The following is a 24033-nucleotide window of genomic DNA, read 5'->3' as shown; positions in this document are numbered from 1 at the left end:
ACACACACAGAGAGCTGACACAGCAAGATGACACAACCAAAAGAGACCCAGATTCCTGTGCTGCTGACAACAACAGAAGCGGACAAAGAAGAACACGCAGCAAATGGACACAGAGAGCAGACAACTGGGGCGGGCGGGGGGGGGGGGGGGGGGAAGGGGATAGGAGGAAAAAAAAAAAAAAAGAATCTATAGAGGCTGACAGTCTGGGGCAAAGGATTGAGAAAAGAATCAACAAAACCAAAGGCTGGTTCTTTGAAAAGAGCAATGAAATTGACAAACATTTAGCTAGACTGACAAAAAAAAAAAAAAGAAGACAGGATACAAATAATGAAAAAAGGAATGAAAAAGGGGACATTACTACTGACCCCACTGAAACAAAAAGAACTACCAGAGGATACTATGAACAACTATACAACAATAAATTAGATAACCTAGATGAAAAAGATTAATACTTAGAAACATAAGAACTACCTAGATTGGCTAAAGAAAAATAGAAAATCTCAACAAACAAATTACTAGTAAAGAGATTGAATCAGTAATCAAAAATTTCCCAAACAGAATAGTTAGTGTAAAGTGACTAAAGGACTGAAAAATATATGGTTAGAGCAGGAATAACAATAAATACATTAATTCAGGGCAAGGAAAATTTGTTCAAGAAATTAAGGCAAGGTGAAAAGACATAAGACTTTTGATATAAGCCACAGATTGTTCCAAAGATGCTAGCCACATTCAATTCCAAACAGCACATATGGATTCATTTCAGAGTTTCTCAACAGAAGCCATTTGGCAGTTTAGACAGGAAAATTCTTTCCTTTCCATGCTTTATAAGTTGTTAAGCCTCCCTGGGTCCTTGCACACTATATGCCCATAACATATCACAGGGATCGTTACAACTAAAGATTCCTCCATATACTTCAAAAACCCTTGGGTTAAAAATCTACCAGGGCTACTTAAACATTCCCTATGACACTTCATGCAGACTGCCATAAACAAAACTGGTCTATATTGGGAAAAGATACTCAATAAAACATACAAAACATTAAGGATGATGCTTTCTCTTCCCAACTGCTAAAATATCCTATCTTACTCAACAGTTTCAAAGGATCTAGAAACTTCTAATTGGTGGCAGAAATGCATTTGCAAACTACAAGCTTAAATCTGCCTAAGTCAGTGAGGTCTTAAAAATACTCTTTCAAAACACACAGAGTACTACATTTTGTATGATTCCATTTATATAAAATGTAAATATAAATCAATTTATAAAGATGAAATTAGATTAGAGGTTATAGAAGGCTGGGAAAGAACAGAGGGATTGAGAGGTGACTGCTAAGGGGTGTGGAGTTTTTCTTTTCAGGGTAATGAAATTGTTCTAAAATTTTTTGCAGTGATGAATGCACACTGTGCTTAAACTAAAAGCCACTGATTATATACTTTGGATAGTCCGTATGGTATGTGGATATAGCTCAATAAAACTGTTCATAAAAAATAAATGAATGTGCAAGAATAGCCAGAAAAAGCAGCTATGTATGGCAGGGGAAGCATAGAGATATTGAGAGGTGAAGAATTTTCTTCTTTAACTATTTTTATTATTATTATTGAAATAATGAAAATGCTTTAATAATGGCTGAAGTGATGAATGCACAACTATGTAATTAAACCAAATATCACTGTGCACTTAGGATGAATTGTACACTTTATTAATATATATCAATAAAATTAATTTGCTCAAAAAAACACTATTTCCAAAAAAAATACTATTTCAAAAAATAAATCTGTTATGTAATTAGTGTCCATAAGGGTAAATTAAAAATATGTTGTAAAATATATTTATAAAACCATAGAAATATAAAAATACCTAATAAGACAGGTAGGAAACATAACAAATTATAAATAGTAGTTGTTTTAAGGTAGCCCTGGGTTATGATGGTTCTTGTACTCTCACATTTTTACCCTTTCAAAAAAAACATTAAGAGGTCAAAAATTTTATTTTATACCTACTCTATATTTCCTCGGGAATTAGATATTTGTTAAATAGATATTTCTCTTCTCTACTCCCAAAATAACCTTACTTTTCAAAGGCTGACAAAGCATCCTCCATTTCTCAAGCACATACCAAGAAGGCACACAAAAGATTCAATATAACATATTTAAGTGGATATTGTAAAGTCATTACTTTCACTCTCAGCATAAAAGTTCAGGAGAGAAAGCTTACAACATGGTCTTCAGTAGCAAAGTTAGATATCCTGAGCATAAAAGTAACAATCCTGCCCTGGATTTGTGATGGCAACTATGTTTACCAAAAGATAATCTTCCTCACACAGGGGACTCTGAGACTTGTAAAAAAAAAAAAAAACAACAACAATTTTAAATAACAATTAAAAATTTTTAAAAAATAAAGAAAAACAAAAATAGCAGTTTTAACTGCAAACAGTTATCTTGAGAAACTTAATATTCTTATTATTTGGTGTTTTTGAAGACAACAGTTTAGAATACTTAACAGTCTAGGGAAAACTGAACTAACTAAAAAATTCTAATTTACTGATTTTCTTTCAAGCTTCGCATATTATATATACGGTACACTCCACTGCATAAAATGAAAATAAATTCATATTTGTTAGTAACTGTATCTAAATTTCTAAGTCCTCTCCATGACAGTTCCCACATCAACCTGTTTCTTAACCAGATAAAGCACTAATAGGTCTACTACTCCAAAAGATGTAAAAACTAAATTGAGTAATCTGCAGTGCCACCTGATGGTAAGAAATAAATACCACACCCCAAAGAGTATCCTCCAACTTTCCTTTCTTTCCAAAGAAGGATGAGAGAAAAGGAGGGCAATGGAATTCTCAGTGAACACCTGACCAGGACAACCATCTGGAAATGCAGGAAGGGTTTTCAGGCTTAACGAAGTTCTGGCACCCAATGGTGAGAAAAGAGCTCCTGAAGATAGGAACAGGAGACTAAAGAATAATATAATGCAAGAAAGACAGAATTCAAACATGAAAATGAAAACCTCACCTTGAGCCAAAACATGATAAAGAATTTCCTTACAGCACTGTCTCTACATCTGCAGTTAAATACTGTTTCGTTAAAAATACTCCCTACAAGGGAAATGGACTTGGCCCAGTGGTTAGGGCGTCCGTCTACCACATGGGAGGTCGGCGGTTCAAACCCCGGGCCTCCTTGACCCATGTGCAGCTGGCCCATGCGCAGTGCTGATGCGCACAAGGAGTGCCCTGCCACGCAGGGGTGTCCCCCGCGTAGGGGAGCCCCACGCACAAGGAGTGCGCCCCGTAACATGAGCCGCCCAGCGCGAAAGAAAGTGCAGCCTGCCCAGGAATGGTGCAGCCTGCCCAGGAATGGCGCCGCCCACACCTCCCGTGCCACAGACGACAACAGAAGCGGACAAAGAAACAAGATGCAGCAAACAGACACAGAGAACAACCAACCAGGGGAGGGGGGGAAATTAAATAAATAAATAAATCTTTAAAAAAAAAAAAAAAAAAGAATGCTCTCTACCAAAAGAAAAATTTTGAGCTTTACTCAAAGTAAACAGGAAGGAATTTAAGAAAATGTAACGTAAGCATAGTCTTAGTATAAATGTCAGTGAGAAACTATGGAACAAGAACAGGAAAGGTGCTGTGGGGAGAGAGAAGAAATTCCCTAGTAAAAAAACATATTACAGTATTCCATATACAAGAGGATAAATATTAAGAAAAGTGAGGAAAAAGAAAGGCCAGATGCAAGCCATTATGAAAATATTAATAATTTGAAAGCATATTTCTATAACACATGGAAGAACAGGAATAGCAATGTCAAAAACTTAAAACAGAGAAATCCTTTTGATGAAATGTATAAACAATACTATATTCACTGTGAACTACTTTCCCAAAGCGGAAGGAGAGAAAGGAAAATGCCACTTGTTTCAAAGGTAGTTAAATTCCTTAAGCCAAATTCCTTCAGTCAAATTCCTTAAGTTGGATCAAATTGTGATCTAAACCCAAGTCTACAAAAAGAATAGGAAGCCCACAACATAACGTCTGAAAAGCAGATGTTACAAAATTGCTAAACTGCCTGGAGACAGAAGCAAACTATAAAAAGACAATGTGTCAAAGATAAATAAATGAATTGGTATGAAGACCAGGGAAGAGCTGAAAGATAATCAAAATTTAAAAGTTATGATATTAGGAAGCTTAAAGAAAGAGACATTGATTACTGTGAAAAACCAAAATCTTAAATTAAAAGGATGATAGCTTGCACATACAAAACATAAATAAACAAACCTGAATCTGACCAAGCTTAGATCCTACCACCTATGTAGTTAGAGGAAGTAAGTGGGGATAAAATGAAATAAGATTGACCATGAATTTATATTGTTAAAACTGGGTGATGAGTAGATGGGGGTTCATTATACAATCTGGTTTACCTTGGTGGATGCCTGACATTTCCCATAATGAAAAGGGTTTTTAAAGTGGCAGATAATAGCCCATGACATAGAGATGACTACAAATTGCTATTCACACAATCATCACCTCCTCCAGAATCTTTAATTGTACCAGATAGTAAAGCACTCCTTCCTCTAGGACACTGTTCTACCTAGTACATATTTCCATTATCACACCTATCACCTTCTTGTATTTCATCTAACAAATCATTAAGCTACTTAACAAGAACTATGACTCATTTCATCTATATATGTCAACACCTAGCCCAGTGTCAGGAATATAGCAAAAGCTCAGAAATTGTTTGATGAACTGAACAAAGCAATAATGTAAACTGTGATTTCTAAGAACAGAAGTCAAATTTAGAAAAGGTGAGAAAGAGGTCAAAGAAACACAATCTTTCTGCAAAGAGCAGGAATTGTATCACAGTAAAGGAGGAAATATTTACAAAAGATATTGTAAAAATAAATAGTATGCTGAATGGCAGAAAAAATGAATGAATGGTTGGTCTATTCAGTATATTCTTACACTGAAATGACAGTACACCAAGCAAATAAAATTTAACCCTTTTCCCTGGGATTATCTAACTCCCTTTGTACTAATCCTGTACTTGCTTGCCAATCAACTTTCTAATACTTACATGGTTTCTTCTGTAGACTTTTCTACATTCACACATTCAACAAATATTTATTGAACATCTACAAATTCCGACACTAATCTAGGCACCTAAAATACATCAGTAAACAAAACAAAAGAACAAACAAAAAAACAATGCCCTGTGGAGCTTATATTCTAGAGGGGCTGGGAGGGACAAAAAAATTAATGGGTAAATTATAGAATATGTAACAAGGCAGTATACAAGACCAGCAGATATCTGTAAGAGAAGCATTCTCCAATAATCCTGAGTATTTACATTTCACTGAGAGTTATTAGTAAAATGGCATTAATAAATTTCATTAAGTCTATTACCTGTTGATATAGGAGTGTCCCCCAAGATCAACCACCCAAGTTAACAGGTAAAATTAAGGACCTTATCCTAAAGAGTGACTCCCACCAAAGTAGTGCCCATATGAGGCCCAACTAGTGCCACTCCACCTCTTTACACCCCTTTAACCGAAACACAAAAATACATACCTGCATAAAAGCTATTTTAATATATTAATCATTGCATATTGATTTTAAAGTCCTTCTCCATTGTAAAACAAAGAAATAGGAAGAAAAAGATATAAGCTTCATTTTAAGAAAGACACTGTCCTTTGAACTGAAATACATCAAGCCTAAATTAAATAAACTATAACTGATCAAAAACCTTCTGCTAAGTGTAAGGGATAAACGTATGCTCACGTGTCCTCTCCAAATATAGATATATCTTTGGTTGGAAGTTTCGAATTACTGGTCCATGACATCACTGCCTGTAACACTATATCTTAAAGGAATCTCACTGTTGACAAAGTTTATTTACAAAATGAATGCACTTAAACATGTATGGGCTATATGCCAAGCAATCTCTCTACAGCTAAAAACTATTCTATATCTAATCACTAGAATATTTTTATCAGTAAAATAATGTTTTCTATCACTTCTGGGCTACCATATCAGTTCTCTATACAACAAATATCTATTTAAGAAACTGTGGCCCAATGAGGTTAGAAAAAGAGACAAACGGTGACTTCTCCAAGATAAGAGAAAGATAAGAGATGTTATTTTTGGAACCTAGAATACAAGGCTTCCTGTCCCAATCCAATATTCTCTATAGGTTACCACCTATTTCCTGAATGTTGGTTGTTCAAGTAAAATTATGTCTTTTTTCCCTAGCTGTAGGTTTAGGGGCCAAAACCCAGCACAGTGAACCCTGTTGTTAATGATAAACTACCATTAATAGTATAATTATAAAAATTTGCTTCCATCAGTTGTAACAAATGTACCACACTAATGCAAGGTGTTGATAATAGGGTGTGATATAGGAACTCTGTATTTTAAGAATGATTTTTCTGTAAACCTACAACTTCTCTTAAAAAAAAAAAGATAGTCACTTTTCCTGATAAATTATATCACGTCAAAACTGAAGTCCAAAATTAATGGGGTCAATGAAAATACTGTACACCATACACAAAATTAACAAGGTGAAGACTAGGAGAAGAAATTTTAGATGACTAAACCAGACAAAGGATCACTACACAGAATATACATAGAACCACTTCAAATCAACAAGACAAGAAATACAAAAGAAAACTGAGCAAAGGATATAAATAGTAAATAAAGAGAAGAAAAAAGCCAAATAGTTAATATCAGAAGAGATGTCACTTCACAGGTTATGAGGTATTTAAAAAACAAAACATTGATATACTACTTTACAATCATCAGATTGGCAAAAAGTACAAAATCTGAAAATATTCAGTGCTTATAAAGATGTATGGAAATTGAAACCCTTAAGCACTGCTGCTAGGACTACACATTGGTACAATCATTCTAGAGCACAATCTTGCCAATTTTAATGAAATGAAGTATAGATAAGTAAATGAATAGACAGCCATATAAATACATAGCTATAGATGATATAGAGATCGCCTATGACCCATCTATTTCTCTCCTGATGCTATACTGGTGCTACAACCAAAGAAACTCATGCACAGGCATACAAGGAGACAAGTACAAGGGTGCTCACCACACATTTTCTGTAGTAACAGAGAGATGGAGGCAACATACATCCATGTTCAGGGGAATGAATACAAAAAATGCATCTTGTCCTTCCTTAGTTGAATTTGATCCCTCTGGTAGAAAGTTCTTGCCTCTAGATATCATGCTCTTTCACTTCATTCCAATCTCTGCTAAAGTTGGCCCCCTCCTCAAAGAGGTCTTCCATAACCTTCCGATCTAAAGTAGCTCATCTCTCAACCCAGACTGTTCCTGGTCCCTTCTTAATTTTCCTTCATGGCACTTTTCACTATCTGACCTTCTAATATATATGTGTTTACTGTCCAGACTACCCTGATTAGAATGCAAGGCCCAGAGACCAAGAACTTCAATTTCCTCCATTTGAATTCCTCAAATTCAGAGTATCTGGCATGTATGAAAGTGATGCATCACTATTTGTTAAATTTATGAATGTAATGAATAAATCCCACTCCCTGCTTATAGTTGTGTAAAACCACAAAAAGGATCCAAGCTCCTGATTTTTTAAACCTATTCAGTCTAATCACCAGAGTATGTAACATTCCACCTTTTTCAACCCTCTCTGGTAATTTACTTGCCCTCATAGTATTCAACAATGAAGCAGGGAAGCGAACTTGGCCCAATGGATAGGGCGTCTGCCTACCACATGGGAGGTCTGTAGTTCAAACCCCGGGCCTCCTTGACCTGTGTGGAGCTGGCCCATGTGCAGTGCTGATGCGCACAAGGAGTGCCCTGCCACACAGGGGTGTCCCCCGCATAGGGGAGCCCCACGTGCAAGAAGTGCACCCCGTAAGTAGAGCCGCCCAGCAGGAAAGAAAGTGCAGCCTGCCCAGGAGTGGTGCCACACACATGGAGAACTGACACAACAAGATGACGCAACAAAAAGAAACACAGATTCCTGGTGCCGCTGATAAAGATAGAGGCAGTTACAGAAGAACACGGAGGGAATGGACACAGAGAGCAGATAACTGGGCGGGGGGGGGGGGGAGAAATAAATAAATCTTAAAAAAGAAAAAAAAAAACAAAGCAGCTTCTAATAGCAAGAAAAAAATAAATAAGGAAGTCTTTTCATTCAAATCTAGAGAGGAAGAAAAAGACAAACAACAATTACATTATAAGGGCTATGATAAGCTACTATGAATGAATATAAGAGAACTTAGCTCACCCTAGGCAGGTTGTGCAAGGCTTCCCAAAGACGAAGAAGGTAGCATTTGAGGTGAATCCTGAAAGCTGACTAGGAGTTATTCAGATGAATGCATGTTATGGATGTTTGTGAGACAGTGAGTGGGCACATTCTAGACAGAGGGTACAAAACATATAAAGGAATGAATTTCAAAAAAAATCCCAAATCTTTTGAAGAATTGTAAAAATAGTTTGGCATGACAGAAGAATGAGAGGCAAGAAGTAAAAGAAAGCAAGCAAGGTCCAAATCACTGAAGTCCTTATTTCCTACACTAGGTAGACTGGGATTTAAATCTACAGGTTTGCAAGGAATGATTACAGAACAACACAATCTGCCTACTGACAAAGGAAGGGTAATAAAAAGGGGTGGTATGCACGCTTGTACACAGGGAAGTAATTAAGGTTTACACAAAAATCCACATAATAAATGGTAATCTGAACCAAAGTAGTAGCAACAAGGAAAAAAGAAATGGATAAAAGGGGAAGGATAAGATCTGATAAATAATTTGGGGAAAGGGACAGGATACAAGGAAGAGTTAAGGTTTTGGCTTCTCCAAGTGACCAGTGCAAGAGGAAGAGAAGCAACTTTAAGAAGAGTTAGAAATATAATTTTTTGTCATGAATTAAAGGTATCTGAAGAGTGAACTGTGCTAAAAAGAGAGATTCAGAAGTTATCAAAACAGAGATAGTAGTTAAAGTCACTAAAGTGAGACCATTCAAGGAGAATAGGGAAAGCAGAAGAAAGCAGAAGGCAGCACCTCAGAAATGAAGTGACCACTTAACTGGTAAGAGAAAACAGAAAGACAAACCAAGGAAAGACTGGCAAAGAAGAGAAATAAGGAGACTATGGTGTCCCAGGAGCTAAAGAAGAGAATTTCAAGGAGGTAGAAGAATGCAAATATGTCAAATGGTTTAAAAGATTCCATTAGATTTAGCAACAAAGAGATCAACGATGATTATCACCCCCTCAAATTCAGTGACTGCAAGAGATTATCAGACTTCGATATACTGAAAAAAGAATAATAAGGAATTGGAGAAAATACAGGCATACTTCATATTATTGTACTTTGCAGACACTGTATTTTTTACAAATTTAAGCATTGTGGCAACCCTGCATGAAGCAAATCTATCCACATCATTTTTCCAACACCATGTGCTCACTTCAAGTCTCTGTGTCACATTTTAACTAAGGTATACATTGTTTTCTTAGACATAATACTATTGCACACTTAATAGACTACAATATAGGGTAAACATAATTTTCATATGCACTGGAAAACCAAAAAATTCGTGTGACTTGCTTTATTGCAATGATGGCTTTACTGAGGAAATAAACCCACTTTCTCCAAAGTGTGCCTTTCTAGATGACACTTTCAAGAAATTTTCAAGACAAAAGGAAAATTAAAAAAAGAAACTTTCAGGGAAATAATTACAAAAGAAGCTGAAGAGGGATCTAGGGTGGCGAAAGGATATTTAAAATAAGAGGCTCTAGTAAGTTTAAATCTTGATAAGTTAACACTAAATAAAAGTAGAAAAGATAATTGAGAGAACACTGATCCTGATGAGAAAAACTTGGAACGTAATTAAGTAAAGGTAGAAGTGTATGAGGGTAAATAAATAATTGTGCAAGAATATCCAGAAACAGTAGCTATATACAGCAGAGGAAGCATAGAGATGGAAGAGTGAAGAATTTTCTTGTTAGTTTGTTTGGGTTTATTATTATTATTATTATTATTATTATTACTGAAATAATGAAAATACTCTAATGATGACTGAGATAATGAATGCACAACTATGTGATTATACCAAATACCATTGATTGTACACTTCGGATGAACTACATGCCTTATTATTATGTATCAATAAAACTGATTTAGTTTAAAAAAATAAAAAAATTTTTTTAAAGTGTATGAGGGTAAAAGCTAGAAAGCAGTGACGTTTCCATCCAATGTCTTTCCTATCCTATCTGAAATAGAAGGCAACAGTATCCAGTAAAGAGTAAGGAGCAAAGGTCATGGATAAATAGACATCATGGGAAATAAGATCAGTTACTAGAGATGCACAGGATTGTTGTACTGCCTGTCCAGTACTCAGCAAATACTTGTTGTTGAATGAATACCTAGGTATCATTCATGAAATGCCTTATATCAGTTTTAATATAATGAACGCTGGCAGCAACCAACAGAAGAAAAGCACTGGAATGAGTCAGAAGTTGGGTTATAAATCTAGATGCGTGTGACCTTATGCAAGTCACTCAACACTTCTGGGCCCCAGTTTTCTCAACCAGATAAATCAGACTTGATAATTGGGATAAGAGCAGCTCATATTAAAATAAATGATGCTATAATTTTTATAGAGGCTTGTGCATGACCTCAGTCTTCGACTTTTACTGACCAAAATAGTACACCTCGAGCTTTAAAGTACATTCAGGTTATCTGGAGATCCTGTTAAAATGCAGATTCTGATTCTGTAGGTCTGGAGTTGAACCTGAGATTCCACATTCTGGACAAGTTTTAAGGTGATGCCATATACTACACTTTGAGAAGTTTAACACTGATTCAATTTAAGCTCTACAAAGCTTGTAATTGTGGGCTTGTCATCTAATCACCCTGATATTTAGAAAGCCAAGACATATGCACTGAAAGTCTCTTGCTATTCCCTAACACTCTGAAATTAACTGATAGTTTCATTCGGTGCAGACTGGAAAAGAAAGGAATTAATAGTACTACCATCGGCAACACTAAATTAGGAGAAATTAGGTTAAATACACAGACACACTGACATATGGTTAAAATTCTAATAATCAAACATATTAACTTCACCAAAATGTGAATTTTTATTTCTGGAAAAAAATATGTATTTATTTCTGGAAAAATCTTCAGTACATTTGAACCACTATATGCCTACAAGGGTTATTTTTCCATCAATATCAGAGAACCTAAATATTTTCATATTAATTACTAAATAATCTTTACATATTTGTTGTAACAGGACTTCCACTCTTACTACCTCAACCAAATGTTTGTAGTGAGAATTCTCTTCTGCTTTAGGAAAGGTCACTAGGACAGAGACCACAAGTGAGTACATGCTCTCTCACACACACACACACACACCCCACACCCCACAAATCTATAATATATGGTCACAAACCACAGCTATAATTAAACTGCTCCTACTATTCCCTATGCTAGGTTCCAGGAGGGAAAAATTTCACAATCCTATCAAAACCAACAGGGAAAATTTTTCATTCTAATTTCGCAGAAATCTTCCTTAGTGACCAAAGATGTCAAAAATGGTCTCATAAAATGAATGTCTCATATAGGAGTCACTGTGCCCCTAGGCTACACTTGTAGCCTCAGTATTGAACAAAAAAGCTTGAGATAACCTGAAAATGGAGGAGGGACTTCCTATCCAAGAAAAAATAAATAAAAGGCATCATGGCTGTAAACTGCTCCTCCTTACTCTCTCCTAAGGAGTAACCAAATTTCAAGGGCTCTGCCTCACAACTAAGCTCGCTTAAAATGGGAAAGAGGTACGTCAACAGCCGCCATGGTACCTGCGGGCAACTGACCAATCCTAGCTATTTAGCCAAACCACTTGAAGATAAGCATAGTACTCCCCTCATTCACCACGTCATACAGAATGGGGGGGGGGGGAAATGAAAAAAAGCAATGGGCCTCAAAAATGGTTTTGCTGAATCACAAATACCCCCAAACATAAAGCTCAGGGAGTCGCTGGATTTGAGCACTGGCGGCCATGCCTCAGCACGAAGCTCTTCTTTGAAATGTGTAACTTCCTTTACTTTTTCACGAAAGGCAAAGAGGGATGTAATGTTTAAAGCCTTCCCAATATTGCCATAGCAGCAATATCATGCGTACAAAAACATACAACGGTTATATACTAAAAATGACCAAGCTCTCTCAAAATTTGCACCACCTATACCCAAGGGCAAATGCATCACCCTGGCCTGCAACCGCAGTCACAATGGGTACCCTCCACTCTCACTTGGCACGTAGTCTCTGCCTCCTCGCTCCCTGATTCCTTCCCGGGTCCTAGGCACACTCGGAAGGCCCCAGCTCCTAGGAGTTCCAAGGGTTACGCAAATGCCCCGCTCGCCTCGCCAAGACTGTACCTCGTCCCCCGGTAGCACCACGTTCCTCCGCGCCTCTCGGGTCACCGCTGCCCAACCCACTACTTCTTTCCTCCCCTGCGTTCTGTGGCTCTCAGGCCGGGGCCTCACCGTTTGATTCGGTCCGGAATGGCCCGCTCCTCCAGCTCCCAATCCCCAACACCAAGAGACGTTGGTTTATCCCGCGCTCCTCTCTTCCAGTCCTCACGCCGCCGCCTACTGATGCCGAAAGAAGATTCTAGGAACGCGCCATGTTCAACGTCGCAGCTCGAAACGACGCGGACGCGAGCAAACTGCGTCACACACACCCACAGCGCACGGAAAAAGCAAAAAGAGAAAGCGATAGGAGAACGGCGGGAAGAGGAGGGAGGGGCTTCCTATTCGAAATCAAAGGCGCCTGTCAACGACGTTCCCTGAGTGCGCTTGCGCAGTATTTAGAGCCTGGATCCTGGACGCTTCGAGATGCGTAACCATGGAAACCACAAGTCTACCTCGCCCCACTCTCGGGAAAATTTAACTGTCCCGCAGATTACCTGAAGCTTAAATCAGAACCGTTTTCCCCTCTCTTCTCTAGATATTAACTGCTGTATTGCTTTGTTGTATGGCTCTGTCACAGTAGAGAAGAAATACTAAAATAATCCTACTACCATCAGTAAATCCTCCACGAATATTTACTTTTAAGTTCCTGAATTTCTGGGGCGCTCTATTCCAGATCGATAACAAGGACGAAAAGATTAAAAAAGGAAATGAATCCAGTCCTGCCTGCTTTTACTACTAGCTAGCTTAGTGACTTAAATTTACTTACCACTAAAATGAGAAGTTGAAAAGAAATAGCTGAGTACACCTAAATGTTATTACTAATAATAGACAGTATTTATTGAACACTTAGAATGTGCCAGGTACCCTTCTAAGATCTTTATATGAATCATCTATTTTAATCCTCAAAACAACTCCATTTTACAAAAGAGAAAACACAGGGCTAAGCACAGACAAGTCCAGTAGCTAGCCTAAGGTCACACAGCTAGTAAGTGACAGTGTTAGGATTTGACCAGGCAGGCCTAAACCCTACATTAAAAGGATGTTCATCCCACAGGGCTATTTTTAAAACTAAAAAGAATTTTTAAATTTTCTAAAGGGCCGTCAGGAGAAGAATTATTAAATCAGATAAACCTATGTACAGTAAAATATAAATTAGTCATTAAAAATTATGTTGAAGTTTATTGACCTGGTAACACATTCAGAATGCATTGTTTATGCAAGGAATCTTCTTTTTCCTTCCTTTACAGGAGGTTAAAACCTCTTTTCTTTAATAAAATTAAAGCATTATAGTTTATGCAAGGACACAATGCATTGTTAAAAGAAAAAAATTGAGTTACAAGACACTAAGTTTGGTATGATCCCATTTTTGGAAATACATATATTTATACCAGAGTTTAGAACAATTTTATATGCCAAGATGTTAACAGTCTTTGCCATAAATTAGATGATATTGTGAAGATGTTTAATTTTCTTTTTTGCTTGACTGTATCTTCTGATTTTATTAAAAGTATTTCTCAAACATTGAGTGTGCGTAGAATCACCTGGAGATATTGTTGAAGAACAGATACTCATTCATTTGGTCTGAGATGGGGCCTGAGATCCTTCATTTATAATAAATTTCTAGGTATTGTAAATGCTGCTGGCCCATGAATTACACTTTGAGTACAAGTTTATAAGGAATATGAAATAAAGCCAAAATATATCTAATTCAAATAAAATGAAAAAAAATTAGTGTAAAAGACTAGGAGTAGTGGAGATAACAGATCCTTTGGGAATCTGAGGAAATTCTTTACTTGAAAAAATATACATACACAAATTTTGCATACGATTTCAGGACCCCAAGTTAAAGTGCAGTTGGCTCTCAACAAAGGGAAGTCCAATATCATATGGCATCACAAGTGAATATTACCTAACATTGAAAAAAGAATCAACACCAGTCCTGCCCAAACTCTTCCAAAACATTGAAAAGGAGAGAGCATGTCTGAACTTATTCCACAGGCCAGCATTACCCTAAAACCAAAGCCAGATAAGAATATTATCTAAATATTACTGACCAATATCTGTTATGACTATAGATGCAAAAATATCAACAAAAATACTGGGAAACTTAATCCAACAGCACGGTAAAAATGATTATACACCATAATTAAATGTGATTTATCCCTGGTATGAAAGGGTGGTTCAATATAAGAAAATCAATTAATGTAATAGATGCATTAATAGAATGAAGGGGGAAAAAACTAATGATCATCTCAATTGAAGCACAAAAGACCTTCAACAAAATCCATCACCATTTCTTTATAAAAACACTAAGAAAACTAGGAATAGAAGGAAACTTCCTCAATATGATAAAGAGCGTATATGAAAAACCCACAGCTAATATTATACTCAAATATTATACTCAATGTTATACTCAATATTATACTCAAAAATCCACGGCTAATATTATACTCAATTTCAATGTTGAAAGATTGAAAACTTTCAATCTCTAATATCTGGAACAAGACAGGGATGCCCACTGTCACCACTGTTATTCAACATTGTATTGGATGTTCTAGCCAGAGCAATTAGGCAAGAAATGAAATAAAAGGCATTGAAATGGAAAAGGAAGAAATAAAAACTTCCCATATTTGTAGATGACATGATTCTATATATTTAAAATCCTGAAAAATCCACAACAAATATACTAGAGCTAATAAATGAATTCAGCAAAGTACTGGGCTACAAGATCAACACCCAAAATTCAGTAGTGTTTCTATACTAGTAACGAACAATCTGAAGAAGAAATCAAGGGGGAAAAGCCCATTCAAGATAGCAACTAAAAGAATCATATCTAGAAATAAATGCAACCAAGGATATAAAGGACTTGTACAAAGAAAATTCTGAAACATTGCTAGAAGAAATCAAAGAAGAATTAAATAAATGGAAGGACATTCTGTGTTCATGTATTGAAAGACAAAATACCATTAAGATGTCAATTCTACACAAAGAAATTTACAGATTCAACACAATCCCAATCGAAATTCCAATAGCGTTCTGTTCAGAAATGGAAAAGACAATTACCAAATTAATATGGAAGGGTAAACAGCCTCAAAATCCAAAACAATCTTGAAAAAGAACAAAGTTGGAATCTTGAAAAAGAACAAAGTTAGAGGACTCATGCTTCCTGATCTTGAATCTTATTACAAAGCTATAGTAATCACAACAGTATGGTACTGGGGAGCAGTTGTAGCCCAGGGATTTGAACACCTGCTTCCCATGCACAAGGTCCTGAATTCATTTCCCAGTACTGCCTGAAAAAACAAAAAACAAACAAACAAAAAATGGTATGGTACCGACGCAAGGACAAACAGATAAACCAATGGAATAGAACTGAAATTTCAGAAATAAACCCTCATTTCTATGGTCAAATAATTTTTGACAAGGATGTCAAGTCGACACACAAAAAAAACTACTCTCTTCAACAAATGGTGCTGGGAAAACTGGACATCTACATGGAAAAGATCGAAAGTGGGCCTCTATCTTCCACTACATACAAAAATTAACTCAAAATGGATGTCAGTCAAGATTCTGGGCTACCACCAAGAAAGAAGACCCAATATATGGAGACTGGAAAAAATATGCCAGTTGCCAAGAGTAGGAATCCAAACACTTCTGCCCACTCTGTGGTAACACAGTATCACAGTTGCCAAGGAAGACATAGCACACACAATCACTGGATGGAACAATGCTTTACTCACATAGAAAAGAGAAGAATGAAGGTCACTTTCAGTAGCAGGCGTTAGTCTGCTATGGTCTGAAGATCCAGCCCAACAACTGATGCAGGGCAATAGTCTGCACACACCCCTTGAGTTGCAGTGGGGGAGAACCTCTTCCTTCCCAGATATACTAGTGGTAATGGCCAGGTGCCACATGACATACACGCTTAAGTGGTACCTAAAAGTTAACTGTAAGGAAAGATTACCCCAGTATGGAGGAAGAATCTAGGTCTAAATACTGGTTTGATGCCCAGCCTGCAGGTAAGGGAATGTTCCAGGTCCAGGGTTCTGATTGGGCAAGTCCGAGGAAGGGAGGCAAGTCACTCAATGGCTGATTCCCCAACAATGCATCAAAGACCTAAATATAAGAACTAAAACTATAAAACTCCTACAAGAAAACATAGGAGAACAGCTTCAGGAAATTTAGTAGGCAATGGATTCTTAGACTTTACACCAAAAACATGAGCAACAAAAGAAAAAATAGATAAATGGAAGTTCATCGAAATTTAAAACTTTCATGCATCAAAGAATATTATCAAGAAAATGAAAATACAACCTACAGGATAGGAGAAAATATTTGAAAACCACATATTGGATAAGGGTTTAATATCCAGAACATATAAAGAAATCCTGTAACTCAGTAACAGATCAATTAAAAATTGGACAAAGGATTTAAATAGATATATCACCAAAGAGGATGTGCAAGCTACCAATAATCACATAAAAAGAGATTCAACTTCATTGGCCATTAGGGAAACACAAATCAAAACTACAATGAGATAATACCTTGTGCCCAACAGAATGGCTATTATTTTAAAAACAGAAAATAAGTGCTGGTGAGAATGCAAAGAATAGGAACACACACAACAATATATGTTGTTGGTGGGAATGCAAAATGGTACAGCTGCTGTGGAAAGCAGTTTGGTAGTTCCTTCGAAAGTCAAACAGAATTACCATAAGTCCTGGAAATCTCACTTTTAGGTAGGTACCCAAAAGAATCAAGAGCAGAGATTCAAACAGATATTTGCACACTGATGTTCATACAACATTATTCACAGTTTCCAAAAGGTGGAAGCAACACAAGTGTCCATCAGGGATGAATGGATAAGCAAAATGCAGTATATACATATGATGGAATATTATTCATCTATGAAAAAGAATGAGGTTCTGATACAATACTACAACAAGAATGAGCCTTGAAGACATCATATTGAGTGATATAAACCCGACAACATAAGACACATATTGTGGGAAATGGATGTGGCTCAGCCAGTTGGGCTCCCATCTACCATATAGGAGGCCCAAGGTTCAATGCCCAGGGCCTCCTGCTGAGGGCAAGCTGGCCCACATGGTAAGCTGGCCCATGGAGAGCGCCAGCCCACTCTAGAATGCCACGCTGCACAGGAGTGTCCCCCTGCGTGGGAATGCCACATAGTGTAGGAAAGCCACCCCATGCAGGAGTGCTGGCTGAATCTGAGAGCTGGTGCAGCAAGATGACGCAACAAGATACACAGAGGGGAGAAAATAAGAAGACATAGCTAGCAGAACATGGAGTTGAGGTGGCACAAGAAAGTAATCACCTCTCTCCCACTCCCAATGGTCACAGGGTCGGTTCCTGGAGCCACCTAATGGGAATACAAGCAGACACAGAAGAACACACAGCCAATGGATCCAGAGAGCAGACAATGGAAGGAACAGGGGCAGGGGGGAGAGAAATAAATAAAATAAATCTTAAAAAAAAAAAGACACATATTGTATGATCTCACTTATATAAAATAAGTAGAATATGCAAATTCATAGAGTCACAAACTAGAATACAGGTTACCAGGGGCAGGGATGGGGATCAGGAATAGGTAGCCAATTCTTAATTGGTACAGAGTTTTGGTTTGAGGTGATGGAAAAGTTTGGTAATGAAAGATGATGCTGGTAGCACAACATTGTGAATATAATTAACATCACTGAATTGTACACTTTAAAATGGTTAAATGGGAAATTTTATGTTGTATATATGATACTGCCAAAAAAAATTTGTAAAAAGAAGCATTTTGTTTGAGATTGAATTAACGTCCCACACAAAAGTCATGTTCAGCGCCTAATCCCTGGTCCTGTGGGTGAGAAACCATTTGTAAATAGGACTTTTGAAGATGTTATTTGTTAAGATGTTTCCAAATGAATGGGGGGGGGGCCTTAATCCAATATGACTGAAGTCACTATAAGCAAAGAAAATTGGACAGGGAAAGAGAAAACAAAGGAGATGTTAGAAGTTGGAAGTCAATGGAACCTGGCAGAGAAAAGAGTCAATACTGCCATATACATTGCCATATGAAGGAAAAGCCACTGAATCCCAAAGAAAGCCGGCCAGTCAAAAGATACCAACTCAGAGAGGAAACAAGCCTTCTATCCTCTGCAACCATGATCCAATAAATTCTGTCCTTAAGCCAACCCATTGTATGTTATTTATTTAGCAGCTAGGAAACTAAAACATACCTGAAAGTCCCAGCTCAGCTACTACAAACTAAGATCTAATTACATGGTACATACAAAACAAATAATGTACAACTGAATATCTCATACTGTTGAATTTCATTGCTTTATTCCCACATTCTTTTGGGGGGAAAGCCAATATTTAAATTAATTTAAATTAAAGTCAACTGAAGCCCTGAACTAGATTCGGGTCTCTTTAGTATATTTCTAAAATATAAATTTAAATTCAATTCTTTCTTACACATATGGTTAAGAACTGAAAAGGGAAAGCAGAACTTAATCAAGCAAATGCTAAATTAATTGAAATATTGGTTTTCCTCATTCTTTAGGCTCAGGTATGTTCCGAGAACATGAGTGAGCACAATGGCACTACAACTCATTCTGCCTCAATAATATATTATTATAACTAACTTCTTTAAACATTTACTATATGGCAGTTACTGTTCTAAGTGTTTTAAGCTATGGACATTACACTGTAGACATTTTGCATAATTTATTCTATTAATCCTCATCACTACCTTAATAGAGAATATTATTTTCCTCATATGATAGATTAGATGATGCATAGGATTAAGTCATTTATCCAAATTCAAATTCTTAAGTGGAGAAGGAGAGACTCAAATTTGCTCTGTAGTAGGTACAATAATGTCCTCACCCCCAAAGATGTCCACATCCTAATCCTTACACTGTACATTATGACACATGATGCATAACAAAGGGGAATTAGGCAAGCAAATGAAATTAAAGTTAGTTAATAACTGACATTAAAATAGGAAAATTACCCGAATTATCTAGGGGAACCCAATGTAATTACAAGGATCTTTATAAGAGAGAGACAGGAGTGTCAGAGAGAAAGAAGGATATGTGACAATGAAAGTAAAGATCAGAGGGATGTGGGACCATGTTCCCAGGAATGTGAACAGCCTATGGAAGCTGGAAAAGGCAAAGAAACAGAAACTCCTGAAGATATGCAGCCCAGGGAACCATTTTAGACCTTTGACCTCCAGAACTCTAAGATAATAAATTTGTGTTGTTTGAAGCCACTAAGTTTGTGGTAATTTGTTACAGCAGTCATAGAAAACTAATACATGCTCTAAAGTCATAGACTTTAGGAAAATATAGATATAAAGCTAAAGGATATTAAGAAAACAGTACGTGAACATAAAGAAGATTTGAAAGTATAAAAAGAAGCAAAATAGAAATTATGGGGATGAAAGTCACAATAGGAGAGATTAAAAATACACAAGTGGCATAGAGCAACAGATTTGAACAGGCAGAAGAAAGAATCAGAGAACTAGGAGACAGGATAATCAAAACCATAGTCAGAAGACCAGATAGAGAAAAAAATAGGAAAAATTGAGCAGTGCCTCAGGGATTTGAGTGACTGCATGAAAGCACACAAACATATGCATCACGGGTGTCCCAGAAGAAGAAGAGAAAGGGGAAGGAGAAGAATGAATATTTGAAGAAATAATTGGTGAAAATTACTGAACTTTTATGAAAGACATAAATATACATGTCCAAGAAGTGCAACATACGCCAAACAGAATAAATCCTAATAAACCTACTCCAAGACACATACTAGTAAGAAAGTCAAATGCCAAAGACAGAGAGAATTCTGACAGCAGCAAAAGAAAAGCAATTCATCACATACAAACAGAAAAAAATCCTAACAGACCACTCTGAAACACATACTAACCATAAGGTTAATTCCCAAAGATAAAGGGAGAATTATGAAAGAAAGAGAAAGGTGATTCCTCATGTCAAGGGATCCTCAATAAGAATAAGTTCCGATTTCTCATCAGAAACCATGAAAGCAAGAAGGTACTAAGAGAGAAAAATGTCCCCTTCAAAAATGAGTGCGAGTGTAAAATATTGACAGATAAGAAACTGAGAGAATTCATCAACAAAACACCTGCTCTACAAACATTACTAAAGGGAGTAATGCAGGTTGAAAGGAAGAAAGGAAAGAGAGGCTTGGAATAGTGCAAAGAAATGAAGATCTTCAGTAAGAGTAACTAAAAGAGTAAATACAAAACCAATAGTACTGCATCCTCAGAATGCAAGTCTACTCATCAATTCCTTTAAGAGTCAAAAAACAATTGAACAAGAGAAATTAATATTTTCTGGTAATGGGCATGTAAAATTTAGAGTGGAAACAGAAGGATATGGGAGCAAAGAAAATGTATGTGAATGGATTAAAATCCTCTGCAAAAGTCACAGATTGACAGAATGGATGTAAAAGTATGATCCAACTATAGATTTTACAAGAAATTCACCTAGAACCAAAGATGCAAATAGTTTGAAAGTGAAAGGTTGAAAAATGTATTCCATGCAAACAGTAAAAAAGAGCCAGGGTAGCAATACTATATCAGATAAAAGAGATGTTAAGTCAAAAGTTGTTATAAGAGACAAAGAACAACACTATATATTAACAAAAGGGGCAATTAACCAAGAAGAAACAACAATCATAAATAATTAGCCATCAAAAATCTTCAAACAAATAAATGTCCAGGGCCATATGGTTTCACAGGTAATTTTACCAAGCATTTTAAGAAGAATTAACACCAACCCTGTTTAAACTCTTCCAAAAAAATTGGTGAGGAGAGAAAATTACCCAACACATTTTTTGAGGTCAACATCACCTTAATACCAAAACCAGATAAAGACACTACAAGGAAAGAAAATAACAGACCAATCTGATGAATATAAATACAAAAATTCTTGGCATGCGGACTTGGCTCAATGGACAGAGTGCTCGCCTACTACATGGGAGGTCCACAGTTCAAACCCAGGGCCTCCTTGACCCATGTGGAGTTGGCCCATGGGCAGTGCTGATGCGCAAGGAGTGCCGTGCCACGTGAGGGTGTCCCCCATGTAGGGGAGCCCCACACACAAGGAGTGCTCCCTATAAGGAGAGCCGCCCAGCATGAAAGAAAAGTCCAGTCTGCCCAGGAGTGGCACCGCACACATGGAGAGCTGATGCAGCAAGATGATGCAACAAAAAGAGACACAGATTCCCATTGCTGCTGACAAGAAGAGCAGTGGACACAGAAGAACACACAGTGAATGGACACAGAACAAACAACTGGGGTGGGGGGGGGAGGGGAGATAAATAAATAAAAATATAAATATTAAAAAAAAATACATAAATTCTCAACAAAATACTTGCAAATAGAGCCCAACAGCATATTTAAAGAATTATACACCACGTTCAAGTGGGATTGATTCCTGATATACAAGGGTGGTTCAACACAAGAAAATTACTTAATGTGATACACCACATTAGCAAATGGAAGGAAAAACACCACATGATCGGGAAACGGACTTTGGCCCAGTGGTTAGGGCGTCCGTCTACCATATGGGAGGTCTGCGGTTCAAACCCCGGGCCTCCTTGACCCGTGTGGAGCTGGCCATGCGCAGTGCTGATGCGCGCAAGGAGTGCCGCGCCACGCAAGGGTGTCCCCCGCGTGGGGGAGCCCCACGCGCAAGGAGTGCCCCCTTGAGGAAAGCCGCCCAGCGTGAAAAGAAAGAGCAGCCTGCCCAGGAATGGCGCCGCCCACACTTCCCATGCCGCTGACGACAACAGAAGCAGACAAAGAAACAAGATGCAGCAAATAGACACCAAGAACAGACAACCAGGGGAGGGGGGGAATTAAATATAAATAAATAAATCTTAAAAAAAAAAAAAAAAAAAAACACCACATGATCATCTTTATTGACACAGGAAAAGGCATTTGACAAAATCCGGCACTTTTCTTCATAAAAACACTTCAAAAGATAGGAATAGAAGGAAAGTTCCTCGATATGATAAAAGGCATATATGAAATACACACAGCCAACATTGTACTCAATGGGGAAAGATTGAAAGCTTTCTCTCTAAGATCAGAACAAGACAATGATGCCCACTGTCACCACTCTTTTTCAACATTGTGCTAGAAGTTCTAGCTAGAGCAATTAGACAAGAAAAGAAAAAGAAAGGCATCCAAATAGGAAAAGGAAGTGTAGCAGTTTGGCATTGTTCATGAATTCCAAAAATAGATATTGGATTATGTTTGTAAACTGGTCTTTTCCTCTGGGCATGTTAGATTGGATTGGATTAGAGGTTTTACTCTTACTTGATTAATTTATGATTATGGCTTTGATTGGGCCACAGCAGTAGAACGTAGTGTGTGGGGGCAGAGACTCACAGAGAAAATGACATGGCAGAGGAGACAGTGCAGTTTTTATCCTGGAGTCTGGGAAATAAGCACTGAGGAAAGAGAGAAGACTCCATTAGACATGGCAGAGGCCCTGGGAAGAGAGACAAACCATTTGCCTGACAGTATACAGCTGCCCTTGTGGAGAGAGCAGAGCACCTGAGCCCAGAGAGAAACAAGTCCCAGGAGAGAGACAAGTCTTGCCCCAGCCTGCGGCTGAGATTGGAAGAAGCTGGGACCATGGAGCCTTGGGAGGAGTAGGAAGGCTGAATCCCGCAGACATCACCCACCATCTTTCATCAACATGTGGCAATAGAGAAAGTACCTCTTAGGGTACCTTGAGCTGGCCTCTTTAGGGCCTTGTAACTGTAAACTTCTACCCCAAATAAATACCCTTTATAAAAGCCAACAGATCTCCGGTATTTTGTATCAGCGCCCTTTTGGCTGACTATTACAGGAAGTAAAACTCTTACTATTCGCAGAAGTTATCATCCTATGTTTAGAAAATTCTGAAATATCTTTGATAAAGTTATTTGAGTTAGTAAATGAGTTTAGCTAAGAGGTGGGATACAAGATCAACATGCAAAAATTAGTAATGTTTCTGTACAATAGTATTGAACAATCTGAGAAGGAAATAGGGAGAAAATTCCATTTACAGTAGCAACAGAAAGACTCAAATACATAAGAATCAATTTAACCAAAGATGTAAAGGACCTGTATCCAGAAAACTACAAAACACTGATAAAAGAAATCAAAGCTGTCCTAAACAAACGGAAAAATTTCCAATATTCCTGGATTGGAAGACTAAATATTGTGAAGATGTCAATCCTACCCAAACTGATTTATAGATTCAAAGCATTTCGAATCAAAATTCTAAAGGCCTACTTTACAAAAATAGAAAAGGCAATTACCAAATTTTTTTGGAAGGGAAAATGACCCAAATAGCAAAAACATCCTAAAAAGAAGAGCAAAGTTCTAGGACTCTTGCTGCTTTACTTTGAAACATGGTACAAAGCTACAGTGGTCAAAACAGCATGATAATGGCATAAAGTTGACATATTGATCAATGGAATAGAATTGGAAGTCCAGAAATAGACCCTCACCTCGATGGCCAATGGGTTTTGTTG

At 37.3% G+C, this 24033-nt stretch overlaps 1 protein-coding gene across 1 annotated transcript in view; it reads right to left on the bottom strand.

Annotated features, from left to right (window-relative positions):
• The window catches only part of IPO11 (importin 11), a 256004-nt gene extending 243237 nt beyond the window's left edge, over window positions 1-12767 (bottom strand). Inside the window, exon 1 of the mRNA XM_058309280.2 lies at window positions 12538-12767. The gene's annotated coding sequence lies outside the window, so the exon portion shown is untranslated. The remainder of the gene's footprint in view (window positions 1-12537) is intronic.
• Between the last annotated feature and the right edge of the window lie 11266 nt (window positions 12768-24033).

Source organism: Dasypus novemcinctus, chromosome 2 (assembly GCF_030445035.2).
Source record: "Dasypus novemcinctus isolate mDasNov1 chromosome 2, mDasNov1.1.hap2, whole genome shotgun sequence".
NCBI classification, from domain to species: Eukaryota; Metazoa; Chordata; class Mammalia; order Cingulata; family Dasypodidae; genus Dasypus; species Dasypus novemcinctus.
Note: the sequence above shows the minus strand (reverse complement) of the source record. Positions and strands in the feature narration are given on the sequence as shown.